The 16,906-nt window shown below is 34.9% G+C and overlaps 1 protein-coding gene across 3 annotated transcripts in view; it reads left to right on the forward strand.

Moving 5' to 3' along the window:
• Window positions 1-16,906, forward strand: part of PTPRD (protein tyrosine phosphatase receptor type D) — a 1,297,083-nt gene that overhangs the window by 555,542 nt on the left and 724,635 nt on the right. For all 3 annotated transcript variants that reach the window (XM_052775887.1, XM_052775885.1, XM_052775888.1), the window contains one exon: window positions 2,785-2,833. The gene's annotated coding sequence lies outside the window, so the exon portion shown is untranslated. The remainder of the gene's footprint in view (window positions 1-2,784; window positions 2,834-16,906) is intronic.

Consider the following 16,906-nt stretch of genomic DNA (forward strand, 5'->3'; position numbering starts at 1 on the left):
GTGTTATAAAAGGAGCTTGAAAATACAGTAGTCTACTTAGTTAATGATCATTCTTATCAGTGATTTTTAATTAAGTGATAGTGTCAATAGAAGAAAACATTTTCACAGGATAATAGCCTCCTGCTTGCTTTCTAAAATTGTGATGATTGTAGACAACAGAGGTCTTATGAAATTTAAAGAAATTCAGGAAAAAGAAGCTTTAAAAAATTTGACAACTGTTAAAGCAACATCCTACAAAAGTGGGAACTGGCTAAGCATTTAAATGTTGCTGAATAATGCCCTGAGTTGTGTGAGCTTGCAAACTTGGAAAATAAATCACTTTTTACTTAAAATAAAAACAAATTACTTTCAGGAGGTAGAGTTCCTATTCTTTCCAAAGTGTGATTAATTTGCTGGCAATACAATACAATGAACTATGTTATTGATATTTTATTTTTATATAAATAGAAATAAAAAAATAGCGCTTTTCATCTAAACCTCTCAAAGTACATGAGGAAGTTTAATTGAAACTCCCAAGATGATTTTACAAAGCAGGAAAGTTTTTGAACAGAAAGAATTTGTGACTTTTCTACATCAATATTTTAGTTCACAGCAGAAGTAGGATTATGCTTGAGGATTATTAACCTATAATTTCCTGGTTTAAAGCCCTTGGAGGTTTTCTAGGTAAGGATTAGAGTGGTGGTATAATGGAATGACTTTCTGAAGGGAAGGTAATAATATTTAAGTTTTTCCACACAATTTCAATCCTAAATAACTCTTTTTTTCAATGGGTTAAAAGTATAGCAAAATATTCTAGCATAATTGTTCCCACACAGATTCAATATAATAAAATAGAAAAAAGGTGTTGTGAGCCACAGATTGATTTAGACTCTTTTAGACCAACAGTTTGCAAAGTATATTTGGCTTAAGAGGCATTTTTTCACTTGTGTTATGATACTCCTGTTAGTGGTCATATACTGCTGCTTTCATAAGGACAGAAACAGGAAGGGAAGAAAGTTACAAAATACAAAAGAATGTCCTGGGAAAATTTATTTGCAGATAAGAGTAAGTTAAACTCTTAAGATAGGAGCTTTGTTGAGTTTGGTCTTTTTTTTTCTCCCCCCACCCTTGAATTTAATGGCAATCTTGCATGATGGCTTCTGCAGTGACAGATCAGAGTGTCCAGCAGCTTAAGAGACCTAAGACTGAATGCATTGTTGTGGTGGAAATTCTGAGGTCTTTAACTAAGAAACATTGGCAAGATTCTGCAGGACCCATGTGATTTTCATTTTTAAATGTCCAGCTCAAGACTTTGTTAGAAATTTTAAAAACAAAAATAACCTGACTTTTTTTTTAAGATAAAAAAAGGCCAAATATATACATTTTTATCCTCAGATTCTTTCTTGAACATGTCTAAAATACTTTGGAAAAAAATCTGTCATTCCTTGACCCATGAAAAAAAAAAGCAAACCAACAAAAACCACCACCGTCACCAAAAAAACAACATCAAAACCAAAACACAAACCTAATATATCTAATGCAAACACCATGGAAAAATTGTTAGAACTTGGCAACACTGCAAGCATTGAATAGATAATCTGTTAATAGGATGTCTTGAATAATCTTAAGATTACAGAGACATACATACTTCTTCCAAAGCATGCAAATTACCACTATAGCATTTAATCTTCTTCTTTTATGTTAATTATTGTTAGCATAAAACTAAAATAAATTTAATGCTACATTTATGCATCATTTTTTCTATGCATCCTTCTTTTCTATTATTCAGACATGTTTTTATTTTGTGTATTTTCTAATATTTATTTGCCAGATTTTATATTTTGAGCATTAGTCTTCATTAATGTTGTACTGGAAAGAGAAAAATGCCTGTAGACAAAAAGTTGGAAACTAATTTGCTGCAGGAAAATCAATTTTAGATTGTTCTTATTAAGCTAATGGGTAACCTCAAACCTTATTAATGAAATAACCATGGTTATAATATTGATAAATTTAACAAATCTTAGCAATTATAAAGAAATGCATCCAGGTCCATGAAATGAATGTTAATTCAATGATGAATCATTTGTATTTGATGATCAGAAAGGAGATTTGCTGTACTAATCTGTTTTCTTCCTCTGCCTTTATAGAAGAAATTCCATTTTCGCATCCTCAGATTTACAAACATCCATCTCCAGACAGATTCTCTATTGTTTTTATTCCGATGAACTTTCATCAGCTGTCACAGAGCATTCTAATCCCTTTCAAACATGAAATGTATATCTTCTGTTATTATTTTGATTGTTTTGATTTCCCACTCTTAAAACCAAAATCTTCGAATGTAGTCTGATTTTTTTTTTAATATCTGGTGAGCATTAAAGTAATTTGTTTTCTAACGGAGCTATTTATATTCAAATAAACTTCTCAAGTCATAGTTTGAACTTCTCTGGTGTACAGTCTGAACCTCTTCTATCCAGATATCCCTGGAGTTTATTGGTCTCCATGGAAATTCACAAATTCTCAGTTCCAGGAGAGATCTTAAAATTAATTTTTCCTCAGAACACTGTTGGGTGGTCGGGAGAGGAAGGCTGAACACACTTGAAAGCTTAGGCTTTTATTGGGCTGCTTTTCTAACATAAAATGTGCTTTCAAAGTGTACAATTCAAGGTTTAAGCCAGTTGATTTTCCTTTAACATATATGTATGTTAATTCTTTGCAGTATTGAACTATCATTTGCTCATTTTGCCATGTATCTAATGTCTAACTATAGTCACTGGTGACAGAAAGCTTTTGTTTTGTGTTTCTCAGATCTCAGGATCGAGAATTTTTTACTGAGTTCCAAACTTGCAAGCTCAGGGTGAGTAATTATTTTTGTTATTTCTTTGGCTTGAATTTGGATGGTTCTGGGAATAACTGTATTCCAGTATATGACTATGTTTCCTGGAGCATGAAAAAAAAAAATCCTACCCAGTCTGTGATGTCAGCTGGTAATATCAGTGATTAATTAATCTCTTTTTGTTTCAAAAGATTGTGAGGAAAAAGGGTTTTTTTCCTTATTGTGTAACTAGAAAATGAATTTGTTATGGCTTTGGGGTTTTTTTTTTTGTTTCGTTGGTTTAGCATAGTTTGACTGAGGAGACCATGACATAACTGTACTTCAACACTACCTGTGTAACTTGACCATGTTGCATTTTGGGACCAATGTTAACATAGTCATCAAGCACAGGAGCTGACATAATTTCAAAGTGAGAGAGAGCACATGAACAAAAGAGGCAGTGATCTGTGAAAATGACAGAGTTTCTCCAGATATAAACTGCATTTTTGTACATTAACACTCCTGTGAGGAACCATCTTTTAGGCGTGAATAAGGACCAAGCAGCAGTAGACAGTAAAACTATCATCTTATGGGCTTTATCGAAATGGTTTCCTAGTAACAGAAGTTTAATGTGACAATTTTGGGGAATGAGATAACTGCTATAATGAAAACTAAAATTACTGGAAACTTGTGGTTGCTGTAGTTTACTTTTTTTCTCTTTTCCATATACTAAGTCTTTTGGGGAAGCATTATGTTTAATGTGAAGTCATTTGAACAAAGTATGTTGACATTTAGCATGTTGCTGAAGTAATTTAGTAAGTAATGTAATAAAGTTATTGAGGCAAACAAGATTAAACAGGTTACCAAAGTATTCTCCTGTGTTTTAAGCTTGTGTTATAATATTAAATATAATAAAGTCGAGTGCTTGTTTTATAACAAGGGACAATATGATTAGCATGCAATTGACATCAAACTCGTGAGGAAACCTCATTTGTATAACACAAATAGCTGTCCTACTTTGCACACATGGGCAGCAAACAATGCTCCTAGACAGTGGAAACCTAAACGCAGGAGAACAGATTTGTCAGCTTGGTTTTGTGATTCCACTCATTGTGTGAAAGTAGTAGTTCAAAAAGCATCATGGCAGAAATGATGATATATTTTACCATATCACTCTTTTTTTTGTAATGAGTTACAACCTTTGAGTTCCAAAGCATATTTCTGTTTCAGAAGCTTCTTTTGAAAGCCTGAAATTTTGAATTTTGTAGCATTGATTCAAAAGACTCACATACAGTATTTTCTCTTGATATTTGGACAGGTCTGGAGGGCTTTGTTTCCATCCTCTTTCTTTTGGTTTTCCATGAGATTCTTTCTTGCTCTTTTGCTCGTAGTCCTTGAGGACTGGAGCTGATTATTGCTGTCCCATATGCTTGTCCTGGTTTCAGCTGGGATAGAGTTAATTTTCTTCCTAAGTAGCTGGTATAGTGCTATGGTTTGGGTTCTTTATGAGAAGAATGTTGATAACACTGATGTTTCCAGTTGTTGCTAAGTGATGTTTAGACTAAGTAAGTCAAGCATTTTTCAGCTTCTCGTGCTCAGCCTTCAAGAAGGCTGGGGAGGCACAAGAAGCTGGGAGGGAACGCAGCCAGGGCAGCTGACCCAAAGTGGCCAAGGCGGTATTCCATAAAATGTGGCATCATGTCTAGTATATAAACTGGGGGGAGCGAGGCTGGGAGGGACCGCTGCTTGGGAACTAACTGGGTGTTGGTCAGCAGGTGGTGAGCAATTGCATTGTGCATCACTTCTTTTGTATATTCTAATCCTTTTATTATTACTATTATAATTTTATTAGTGTTATCATTATCATTATTAGTTTCTTCTTTTCTGTTCTATTAAACCGTTATTATCTCAACCCATGAGTTTTACCTCTTTTCCCGCATCCCACTGCGGGGGAGGGGGGGAAGTGAGTGAACAGCTGCATGGCACTTCGTTGCTGCCTGGGGTTAAACCATGACAATGCTTCACAGCACAGTTGTAGAATTTTCCCTGCAGTAAGTCATTTAGAGGTGTCTATTGTAAGCCTATAAAATGTTTTTAAATTCCAAATCCATCAAATCTAGGTTTTTTCTAAATATCAGAATGTGTACGGGAACACAGAGCTTATTCAGATTCCTGTACTCATAGAAATTCTGTAGTAATAAGCAATCTAACATTGTCAAAACTCTTAAGCGTATCGATACCTGCCTTGTTAAGTTTATTAATATCTGGTGGTTGAGGAAACACAAAAAATGTTTAGTAACAATACACTGAAGTAACTGTTAGAGGATTCTCGTTATAATACTGATATATTACCCAATATAAGATTCCTGGTAATCAATTTTTTTCTTATGTTTTGAAAAACTGATGATATATAAAAGCCACACAAGCATATATCTGTGTGTGTGTGTGTGTGTGTGTGATGTATAAAAAAGCTGTATTTTTGAAGAAAGAAGTATGCAAAACCAATGATATCTCATGGTTTGAGGAACCAGGGTTTCAACATCATGTTAAAGCAGTTTCTATGCTTATGAATATAGGAGGCAGCTGAGATAACTGCGTTAAATAATTGATCGATATCATGAAATTATGGTAAAGTAAGCTTTTCTGTGAGTTAAAAAAAAACCAAATCAAATGATACACAACACAAATCAACAACTTTATTGGAAAATCCAGCAAAAAAAAGAAGCTCTAACCATTTGTTTAAATTGGATCACTTAAGTTTAGCATGCTTGGAACAATTAAAAGATGCAACTGCTGGGGGTTTATTATGGAAGGGGGCTCATTTCCAATAGCATAATATTTCCAGTCTATTCAAAGTAGAAAGATAAATAGTCTAATTAAATCCTTGCATAAATTGACAAAGTTCAAATGATGTAAACTAGATATGGGATTCTCTGTGGTGGTGTTTGTAAACTGTAGGTATAGCTGATTTGTCAGAGAACTTTCCTACATTGTTTTATTGTCCTGCAATTTGTTTACACAAAAGTGATGCAGATGACTGAAGCAGAACTTAGAATGATACAGGCAGCTACCGAAGTATCAAGGAATCCTTACAAAATTTGAATCAGGGATGAAATCTCATCCTGTACTTTAAACAGTGTTTTGCTGAGACAGAAGTTTAAACAAAGGCTTGTGGTATGCCTGGTTTAGTAATTTGCAATAAATACTTCAAAGAAGGGGGCACAAATGTCATGGTTTAACCCCAGCCAGCAACTAAGAACCACACAACTACTCACTCACTTCCCAACCACCCAGTGGGACGAGAATCAGAAAAAAAAGTAAAACTCGTGGGTTGAGGTAAGAACAGTTTAGTAGAACAGAAAGGAAGAAACTAATAATGATAATGATAACACTAATAAAATGATAATAATAATAGTAAAAGGATTGGAATATACAAAACAAGTGTCAAACAAGTCAAGGTCATGTCCATGACATCCCCTAATACCCAGTATTTATGTTTTTCTATAAAATAAAAAGGAATTTAAAAAAAAAAAAAAGACAAAACAAAACAACCAAAACACCCCAGCTAAAAGAACAAAACCAAAAAGTCAAACCTTCCTATTCATTTACCCATTTCTTCTTAATATTTTTTCTAGTCCTCTCCTGCTTCAAATATTAATTTTTTTAAACTCCTTTCACACATATACTTTATTTATCTATTGCCTTATGTGGTTGAAGAAGGAATATAAAGGTTCAGGACCTTGGTCAAATTTCTCAAAAAACCACCAATCAAGCATGCAATATATTCCTTTACATATAATTGTTAAATTAAAAAAAATATACAATGGGAGGAAACAGCAACATCTGTTTCCTGGACATCTTTTGGATGTTCTGAGATAAGTCTGTAAAAGGTAATAGGCAATCACCGCAGTTTTGAAGGATATGTCTGTACTTCTAGGATGTTAAGCAACTGAATGGATTCTGATAACTGTCAATAGTTGTCTTGCTCACATTTTTGGTAGTTTTATGTCGGTGAAAGCAGTGTCAAGGAAGGAACTTGACATGGAGCATGGGCTTCATTTTTATTTTATGTTCAGCTTGTGATGCCTTTTTCTACTAGCTGGCACTTAAGAAAATCATTTTCTTGGCTTTGAACCTGTAGGGGGGCCATCACAATTCATCACCCCAGAAATGTCATAATTTCTAGATTTTTTTATAGTATTAAATAATCTGATCCAGAAAAATGACAAAAAACCCCCAACTTATTTTTGCATTTAAAAATAATGAAGAGTATTTTTAAAGACAGAATTTTCAGCAGTAAACTTAAAATGGCATTTTGCCTAAATCCCTCTGAATGCTGTACCACAATTTATCAATCAGGCATACGACTTCAGATTTGCTTGTATGTTCACTGACAAAACCTTGCTGTTAGATACTGTATTTAACACGGTATTTGGAAAACTTTACTTCTGATTACTTATTTACATATGCATAAATGGACATAAACACAAACATATGTAGGTATGTGTGTTTAAAAACATACTAATCTTCCTGAATGCATTCTAGATTTTATCCTGTTCAGTCCTTAAGTGTGTGTATATGCTCTATAGATAGACTTACATGTTCCTGAATATTTATACATTTCCAACATGACAGGTAATATTTTCTTAAAAGCACTGCAAAAGTGTTTAGCCACTTGTTCTTTTAATGTAAATTTCGAGCATAATAAGTGTAATAATACAGAAAAATCCAATACAGCAAAAATATCTTTTAATACGCTTAGTAGTAGATTCACTAGCATTTCACTGTGAAATGATATGGCTAGAGATTTTGTAGGTCATACCACAGTAAAAGTAAAAGGTTGTATGTAAATTAAGCATGAAGTCTGGTGTTCTTTTAGGTTTTTTTTTACTTTTGTGACATTCATAAAAAAGTGACTCTTGCTGAAACATATTCTATCCTTCTGAAAGATCAAAACGTATCACCTAAAAAAAAGTTTTCTATTATTGGAAACACAATATATATTCACCAAATTCATTTTTTAATAAGGAATAGCACCAATGAAAAGTTTACGAACTTGCATAAAATGTGAAACAGAAAAAAAAATGTTTTTGTACTGAAGACAGCTTTCATTTTTTAGTAAGCATACTCTGGATGTATTGATTAAAAAGTCCTACCATGGCCAAAGCCTAGGGTTAATTATCATTAGGATACTGCTATACAATCTTGATGTTATTCTGTCTGTTGTACCTCTGAGGATGTCATTATATCTCTTGGGAGTTTGATTATTTCTAAAGTTAAAATCAACTTTCAAAGAAAAGGCAGCTTGAATCTCATTTTCAGGTGGATGGAGCTAAACATACAGTGGGAGTAAATCTCTTCTCACATAAACCAGAGACCCACATTACAGTCCTCAGGGTTTTGCAGTGGTGGTTATATTTTGTTCTTTATAAGGAACTTTGCTAGTTTTCAGCCAGCAATAATGACAGGTTGAAACTTGCTTACAGACCAAGGTACAGAGCTTATGCACCAAGAGACAGGGCTATCATGTAGAGTTGCAAATTCTAGAAGATAAGGATTTGTTAGGAGCTAAATGAAGTCAATCAAGGAAGAAATGATGGTGTAATATTGCTAAATAGACATTAATTTTGGAATCAATTTCTCCAGTTGCTTGATTTAAACTATTCAATGAATGACAGCCATGCCTTTCCTGACACACTAGAAATCACTAGTAATGGACACACTGGTGGCTACCATTGTCAATGGATTATTAGCAATTGTTCTTTGATTTTCTGACGTCTTTGAACTTCTTTGACAATTCACAGCCATCCCACTAAACACAGTTATTGTTGGTTGCTGTCAGGCTATAGGAAAGGGGGAAAAATAGTTTGAAGTTATTACCTTATTTTCAAAGGCCATGTCAGATTCTGCTTACGTAAGGTTAGAGTTACTCCCATTTACAAAGGATGTGGAATTGGAAACATAAATAATAAGTTAAAGGTAAATTTGTTTCTTTCATCCAGCCTCCAGCATTATTACTGCAAATCTGAAACAGAGTTGATTTAAAATACAACATAGCAAAAAGTTTTCCATTTGCTTCAGCAGAGGTCTGTTAACTCTCTGAAGGAAGGAATTTTTCCCTAAGTCCAAAAGATATTGTACTACCATTTTGTAATGTCGCAAGAGAAAATTAGTGACTCATATAACCTCACTGAAGTAATTGCTAAAATTACATAATTTGATTTGTTATGATAAATTTGAGAACTTTTTTATTAAAGGTAACTATTTCCTTTCCTTTCTTAAAAAAAAAAAAAGTAATGACATATTTTAATTATTTTTCAGTGTTTAAAGAACTGAGACTTATTCTTCTGGAATCTTTCCCAAAACCTAGTGAAAAGACTGCTGTTAATATCAGTGGCCTGTAAATTAAGTCTTTTTTTATACACTGCTGGTGAGCTTGATCTTACACAGAAGTCTTTGTCAGTCAGGTCCACATACTATACTTTCTTAGGTATGTAGGTATTTATATCTATATCTTTCATATGAATTATTTTCACTGGGTTTGTAAAAAAAAATAAAATAAATGACTGAGTCATTACCTAATGCAGCTCCCCCGCAAAAAAGGAGGGGAAGAAGGAATTTGCCCAATAAAATTCTAAAGACCTTTATAAATGCCGTATGCAGCATGAGATTTATTACTTAAGACATTAGAAACCAGAACTGAATCACTCTCTGTTGTCTCTTATATTTTCCCATTATTTTATATTCAGCATGAAATCAGAGAAAATAGTTACATTACTCACTGCAGAAGTAAAAGTGCAGTTAAAGCACAAGTCTATCAGAGATTTGATCATTCAAAATTCACATTGAAAATATAGAATGAAAAATAGACTGGGTATTTAGACTGTTCCTGGGTTATTGGCTGGGTTATTGGACACATGCTTCAAAGGATAATATCCTGCCTTTTCACCTTCATCCAGATTCTGCTCCTGAAGGAAACAAACTTTGTCAAAGAATATTCTGATTGAAAAGTATCACCTGAATTGTCAACATGTGAAGATCTGTAGAGTCCAGCTCAAATTTGGTTAATATTGGTTTACTGAAATAGCATAAGAACCAAACTATTTTTTTCATTTCATATACAGTTACAGCTGCCTTCCAAAAGTTATTTTAGGAGTTGTCATGTGATAATATTTCACCAACATGTTTTTTTTCTCAATACTTTGTAACTCTGGTCCAATATCAGGATAAAAATCCCAGGAAATGTTGTGTCCTTCTGTATGCATGTGTGTGTTCTGTGGAAGATTTTCTGAATTTTTATGCTCAGTAAGAAACTGTGTAGAAATGGAAACAGAAAAATTGCATAGTGAAAACAAATCTTTTTCCAGTCCATTGGGAATGGTGGGTCCCACAAATACATGATTTTCTGTAGGAAAAAAATTTAGGGCCTCATTTTCAAAGAAGATGTAGCCCATACATTCACCTACATTCACTTGGGCAAGGAGTCCAGTATAATCTGATCTCTGCTGAGTACTTCAGAATTTTTACGAGAAAATCACTCATATACTGTGTAAATATATATACAACTAAATGCAATGTTAGTCTTAAACGAAAGGCTGTTAAATTATTTTAATCTAGAACTCCAACTAAAAATAATTAGTTATTTTAATAAAAACATTAAAGAACACAACATAAACTCTGGGACTCTGAGTCAGGTCAAAGATCCTGCTGGCTCAGTGTGATTTTTCCGGTGGTTGTTGGCTGTAAAGGTTTAGGTAATTTTTCTTCTGAAATAGCCTCCAGCTTCTGTCAGTCAGATTGTCAGTTCCACTCAGCTCACTGTATGACACTGAAATGGAAAAGTGGGAAAGGATAATGAAGAAATCTGAAAACATTTGAAATTTTTGTAGTTTTAGATTTCATTACTAAATAGGCTGAGTAAAGTTTCTCATCATAGCGCGTCATGTCTAAAACACATATTTCTGTGTATATGCGAATCGAAAATTATATGATTTCCATACTCTTAGCAATTTCTTCAAGTACAATCTCTTCCTTCATCTCCTCCCAGTTTAGTCATGTTTGTGTAATGATAAATTACATAGGGTTTTGCTTGCAACACATCTGAATGCATAATTTGAATGGGTGTACGCAACTTCTAGGATATAATTTTCTTTTTGTCTTTTTTCCCCCTGCCATATCAAGAGTAAGTAATTTATGTACTATGACTTGTCCTTTTGACTGCTGATAACCCTATCAGTCTTTATCAAAGTTTGTATCTGAACTGAAACTTGTTATTTATTTGGACTATGTGTATACTGGGAGACTGAGATTAGGCTTTTGTTGGATCATCTTATCAATAATGAGGAATTAGGGGGAAAAAAGAAGAAACCTGCATTAAGAAAACAACTTGGAAACATATTTATGTCTGCAAAAGTCTTTTGACAGAAAGTAGGTAATTTTAGAGGTAATAAAATAGATGAGATTTCATTGTACAGCTGAGCAGAATTCAGCACCCAATATGTCAGCTTTACATGACAGATTATTAATAAACTGCTACTCTCATCAGTAAATATCAACTGGCAGTGACTGCCATTTCTGAATCTGAGACTAGAATTTTATTCTTAAGTATCATTGCTCTCTGATCCACTTCCCTCCTTTCAGTACAAGCCATTCTCTTTCCTACACAGAAAATACATATGGTTGTTGTGCCACACAGCTGATGACATTCAGCTTATAAAACTAACATATTTCTGAACACCAGCAGAATAGTAGCACACAAATCAACTATACTCAGGCTGTACTGTAGAAAATGAGGACTGGAGAAGGTAGGGCTATTTTTGTACCTGGAAATATGCAAAAGGTCATGGAAAAAGTTTCAGTGGATAGTAGAGATCAGCCTTGTCTAAACAGAGACACAAGCATATTTTTTAAAAGAAACATTTTGTTTCATAATTTAACTCTTCTTTTCTTACTTCCAAAACCACTTGACCCCTTTGTAGATCAGTCCCAGTGATGCAAAAAAGTAAAAGAGACCTCCTAATATTTATATTAACCTTAGAGATAGGTGATATACTCTGTATGATGAAATATTATGTAATCCTTTCCTGCAGAATAGTTCTTTATGAAGTAAAGAGTGAAACTACTGCATAATGGTTTTATCTGTCTACTGTCAGTATCAGCCACTGCTGAGCCATAACTGATCTAGAGTAATTGGCAGAACTGTGACACTTTCCCATTCCCAGTGGTTGCTTCACTACTCTGCTGGGCACAGCATGACCTTGTAATTTTGGTTTGCGAGTGTTATTAGAGTCTGAAGAGCATAGCACTCCTTCGTTCACAGCACTGAAAGCTACAGTGATGTGCACCATCTGCAGTAACCTGTAGGAAACACCTACAGAATTTGATGACTGAGTTCAAAAGGTTGGATTTGGTACGGGGATACAATTCTTTGTCAAAGTCTGCCAGATGTTTTTTAACCTTTTGGAAAGAATCATAGAATTATAGAATCATAGAATTGTTTGGGTTGGAAGGGACCTTCAGAGATCATCTGGTCCAACTCCCCTGCCATGGGCAGGGACATCTTTCACTAGATCAGATTGCAGGTAATTCTTAACCTGCCCATGGAACAGATTTAAGGCAGATCTTAGCTAGCCTCCATGACTTGTGTCATCGGGGCAGGACATGTAACCTGAAAAAAACTAAAAAACTTGAAAGAAAGTCAGGACAAAGTAGTAGAGTATTATGCCAGTTTCCCTCCTTTCTGCTGCCTGAATGCAAGAGTTTCAACCAAAGGAAATATACATTGGCATGATGCGTTCCCAGACAAGAAGCTGTTTCTGGAAGAATATTAGAGCTTTCAGCCTGAATCTTCCTTCCACATCCACCACAACCATGAAACTGAATTTACATGAGAGTGCAGGCCTGCCACAAAGGCTTCTTCTTAATGAGTTCCTTCACTTCCAGCAGTCTGAGTATTGATCCAGGTTTACCTCTTTTTATTAGATTTAATTACACATAAGACCTATTTTCCTAGCTATTTCTGAACCAATTAGTGTTGAAAAAAATAGCAAAATGTAAATAGAGATTGTGACAAAAGTAGTACATGGTATTTCTCTAGAACAGATGTCTCCCCCACTGTAAGACAGAAGACCACTCTCCACATTCTAACCCTAAGCAGATGCTTTTCCCTTTGTTACTGTTATGGCAACTTTCTTTTCTCCTCATTTGGGGCAGGTGAGCCAGTACTCCATTTGCTAAACCTTTCAAAACAAAAACAAAGCCCAAGAAATGCTTCGTGTAAAATTTCTTTGTGTAAAAATATATCAAAACTTGATGACGTTATGTCATGCCATCTCCATGTTCCTTTCTAACCAAAGCAATCTACTTGTTCATAGAGGAAATAGAACAGACACTGATAATGAATAACTATGAGTTGTGTTCTTGCTTCAGTGGCTTAATCTGTTATGATCAATTATTATTGCTCTCAGGCAGCTCTCTTTCCTTGTGAAAGGATTTTGACACATTGGTGCTGTAGCGATGGGCCTCAAGAAGTACCTTGCTAGCTGGAGTAGAAACTACTCCCTCACTTTGTTTCAGCATAGCAAGCCAATCTGAACAGAAAATAAATGCCAAAAATACAATATATGGATGCAGGAGTGACACTTCAGCTTTCTAGAGCAATACTAGTTGCTGTATTAAGTGCAGATTTGGGAGGCAATTCACTGGTGAGGCAACACAATAATCTAAGTCTTATAAAGTGCAGCCTTTGAGCATTAGTATCTGATTCCGTCATAACCAAAGTGCCACAGGGCTGCAGTTATTGATCAGGGAAGAATGATAGCACAGGATTTGGCATGGTGTCTTGTGCACAAAGCATGCTGGGTACGATTGACTGTGCACAGGGTGAAAGATGATATAACAACACCTTCAGCTCACTAATAGCTGGCACATGGCATTCTCCTTGTTACAGACCATGAGGCCTCTGCTGAGATGTGTGAACCATCACAGAATATTTGTCATGCCTACACCAAAATATACGTATTTCTTCATGAAGACACATAGTCATTTTTACTACCCACTTTCCAAGGAACAATGTTAATCCTTTTTCGCTCCTCTACCTTTCCTCAGTTCTTTAAGTATATATACCTAAAGTAAGTACTTATATATATATTCTAACTTATATATATATATACTACAGCAGAACTGTAGTAAAGGCAGCAGTGGTGTTTCTTTCACTCCCTCCTGCTTACGTGTGTAATGTCTCTCTCTTTCTTAAAAATATTGGCATCACTACCATAACAAACCAGAAAGGAATGTTGTTGTAGGATACAGCTGAAAATTAACCAAACAGCAGCATTTAGCCATGAATGGGAAACCAGTATATAGGCAGTTCTTGGCTATGTCTGTAGCTCTGAAACATTATTTGGTACAGTAAATGTCAGATAGTTTTGTACATTTAAATTTTAAATTTGGGTAGAAGTTAATTCTGTGGAGGAGAGAAGGAAAACTCTGATCTAACAGATTCTTCTATTCCCATTTTCTGACTTTTGTGTGCTTTGGTAGTTTTTTGCTTCTAAGTTTTAGGAATATGTGTCAAGAACTGAAGTATGACTTAGAAAGTATGCCATGCACCCTGCAGAGAAAAGAAGGTGCTGAACTGCAATGATTAGAAAATATTTGAGATAAACTGAAGAGTTCTTCCTCTTTTCTAAACACAGAAGTCTTACAAAATTTTATATATTTTGGACTAAATTGCAGTGAGGATAATACTGAAATTGCCATGCATTAGCAGGTTGGTGATTCCCTTGCACAGCCCTCTCAGTAATCCCAGGTCATTCAGTAATCTGTTGTTTTCTAGGTACAATCCTGAACAGTAAACATTTCTCAGGTAGAGTTTTAATTCCCTGTATTCATGTTTTATTTATTTTAAATGTGTACCAAAATGAATTAATTAAAATAAGAACTATATACTTCAGTTTTTCGTTTATTTCAAGTCCTGTGAATGAGTGCCCTGCTGACTCGTGGTGCCACACAGGTGTTACAATACACCTGGCCAGTTCAAAGGGACTACATTAAAGAGAAAATTCACAATGCAGTTAGGCAGCATTATTTTTATGTCAGTGTTCTTTCAACTTCTGTCCTGCCTTATGTTTTTGAGTGTCTTTTCTCTTGCCTCCTCTGTAGTGCTGTTGAATGTTAATGATACTTTCTGTAGGCATCGTTTCATGAATAATTTCTTCTTAGCAGTCATTTTTTCAGATTGATTCTCTGTTTTCTCATAGACAGTACCTGGCAGATACATAGTAGTGATAATTATTAAGCAAAACTCTGGTTAGACTCAGAGTTTTAACCCTTTAAACTGCTTCACTGCTTCTTTGACCTCTAATCAAGATGCACTTTCTTTCCAAACAAGATTGCATTTGTAGCTTCTTTATGGAACAGCCTGGGGAAGGATGGTATTGGGAAGAAGGACTTCAAAAACAGAGCAATTTTATAGAATAAATAAATGGCTAGTCAGGAAGCCGTCACTCACTCTTAAGTTACTTCATCTGGAGAGCTTGCAGTTGTAGTCAGTTTGTAGGAATCCTATGCAGTGCAGCTCAACCTTGGTGTACTAACATGTGCCAACAGCTCACTGTATTTTCTTCAATATAGATTAAAAAACTTTAGTATTCTAATTATTATTCAATAAACTAGGAAACAGAAATCTTAAAACAAATGTTTAGGCCAAAATTTAATTTGGTCTTCAAGGCTTTCAAAATGACACAGATATATCAAGGTTACAGTATCCTAGTCCTTTGCACTGTTGTTACAATATTCAGTTATGTAGTAAGAATGAATGATTTAGTTGCAGTTCAATCTCATTCACCTGTTCTTGCTTATGATTTTCTTGCTCCTGTGTTTACACATGACCTAGTTTTCTTTTCACTTGCATCTACTGCAAGTATGTATAACAAAATCAGTTGAACACAAACCAGATAAAATATTTAAAGATTCCTATAATACTATTCTGCCCCATTCCACTGGTAAAAATGACCAAAGAATATTCTAGGCAACCAGTGAATCTGTTTTATTTGATGATTGATACTTCACTTGGTGAGCACTGTTATTATCAGATATATGTGCAGTGTTGCAGATTTAATGGCTTTTATATAAATGTCTTTAAAAGTACATGTTAAAATACTGACTGTACTTAATAGAGACTAAGTAGACATTATTTATACAACTTTTTTAAAGAAAACTGTATTGTTTTGTTTTTCTAGCAATTCATGCTCTTGCAGTAGTTTACCTAAGGCTACAGGTTCCTTCAGTGTATTTTCTTAATCTTTATTCTCCTCAGTTAGGTGATTGCTAGCTTACTTTCAAGATTGCTTCAATTTTTCAACTGCAAAACAGCAGATGAGTAGGTCTGGAGCAGATACGCTAGTGCTTTGGAGTCCAGACCACTGTGATGGCTATAGAAGAGTGCCAAAACTGGCTGGAATCTGAGACTAACTCTCATAGGTAGATGAAAGCCCCACCACTGGACTTTGCTTTGCAGAGCTGGAGCAAGGAACAAGAGAGGTGCATAAAAAAAGGCTGAAACTCTGGCAACTGCTGCTACCATCGAGAGTGGTGTCATTGTAACTCCATAGCAGTAGGGTGAAAAAGAGATGGCAGCAGCTCGAAAGAGATTGTGCCTGGAAGAGGAGGGAGAGAAAGGCAGGCACACTGTGGTTCTTAGAAACTCTTGCTGTGATTTGAACTCCAATAGAGACTTCATGTGGCAGGGGTGGGGGCATATTTTTACCTCTGATTGAGTTGTGAAATACAAGCAAACAAAGCAAAAGCTTCTGCAGACTCCTGATGTGAAGCAGGAAAACTCTTAAAGCTCAACAGTGCCAGACTGGATAGATACTTTTGGGCCAGTTCAGGTAGTCAGCCAAAGATTTCATCCTTGCCCAAATACTGGCTGTTGTAACATTGCCACATGACTAGTTTCATTCTAATGCATTTTGCAAAAACTACTTATATGTGCATACATCAATGTGTATGTGGATAGTAGTTTTGCACCTGGGAAAGCCTAGTCTTATTAAAAAAGGGATGGTGAAATGCATTTCATGTAACAAATGTCACCATTTGGTTATGCTTTTGATA

Source organism: Harpia harpyja, chromosome Z (assembly GCF_026419915.1).
Source record: "Harpia harpyja isolate bHarHar1 chromosome Z, bHarHar1 primary haplotype, whole genome shotgun sequence".
Lineage (NCBI taxonomy): Eukaryota > Metazoa > Chordata > Aves > Accipitriformes > Accipitridae > Harpia > Harpia harpyja.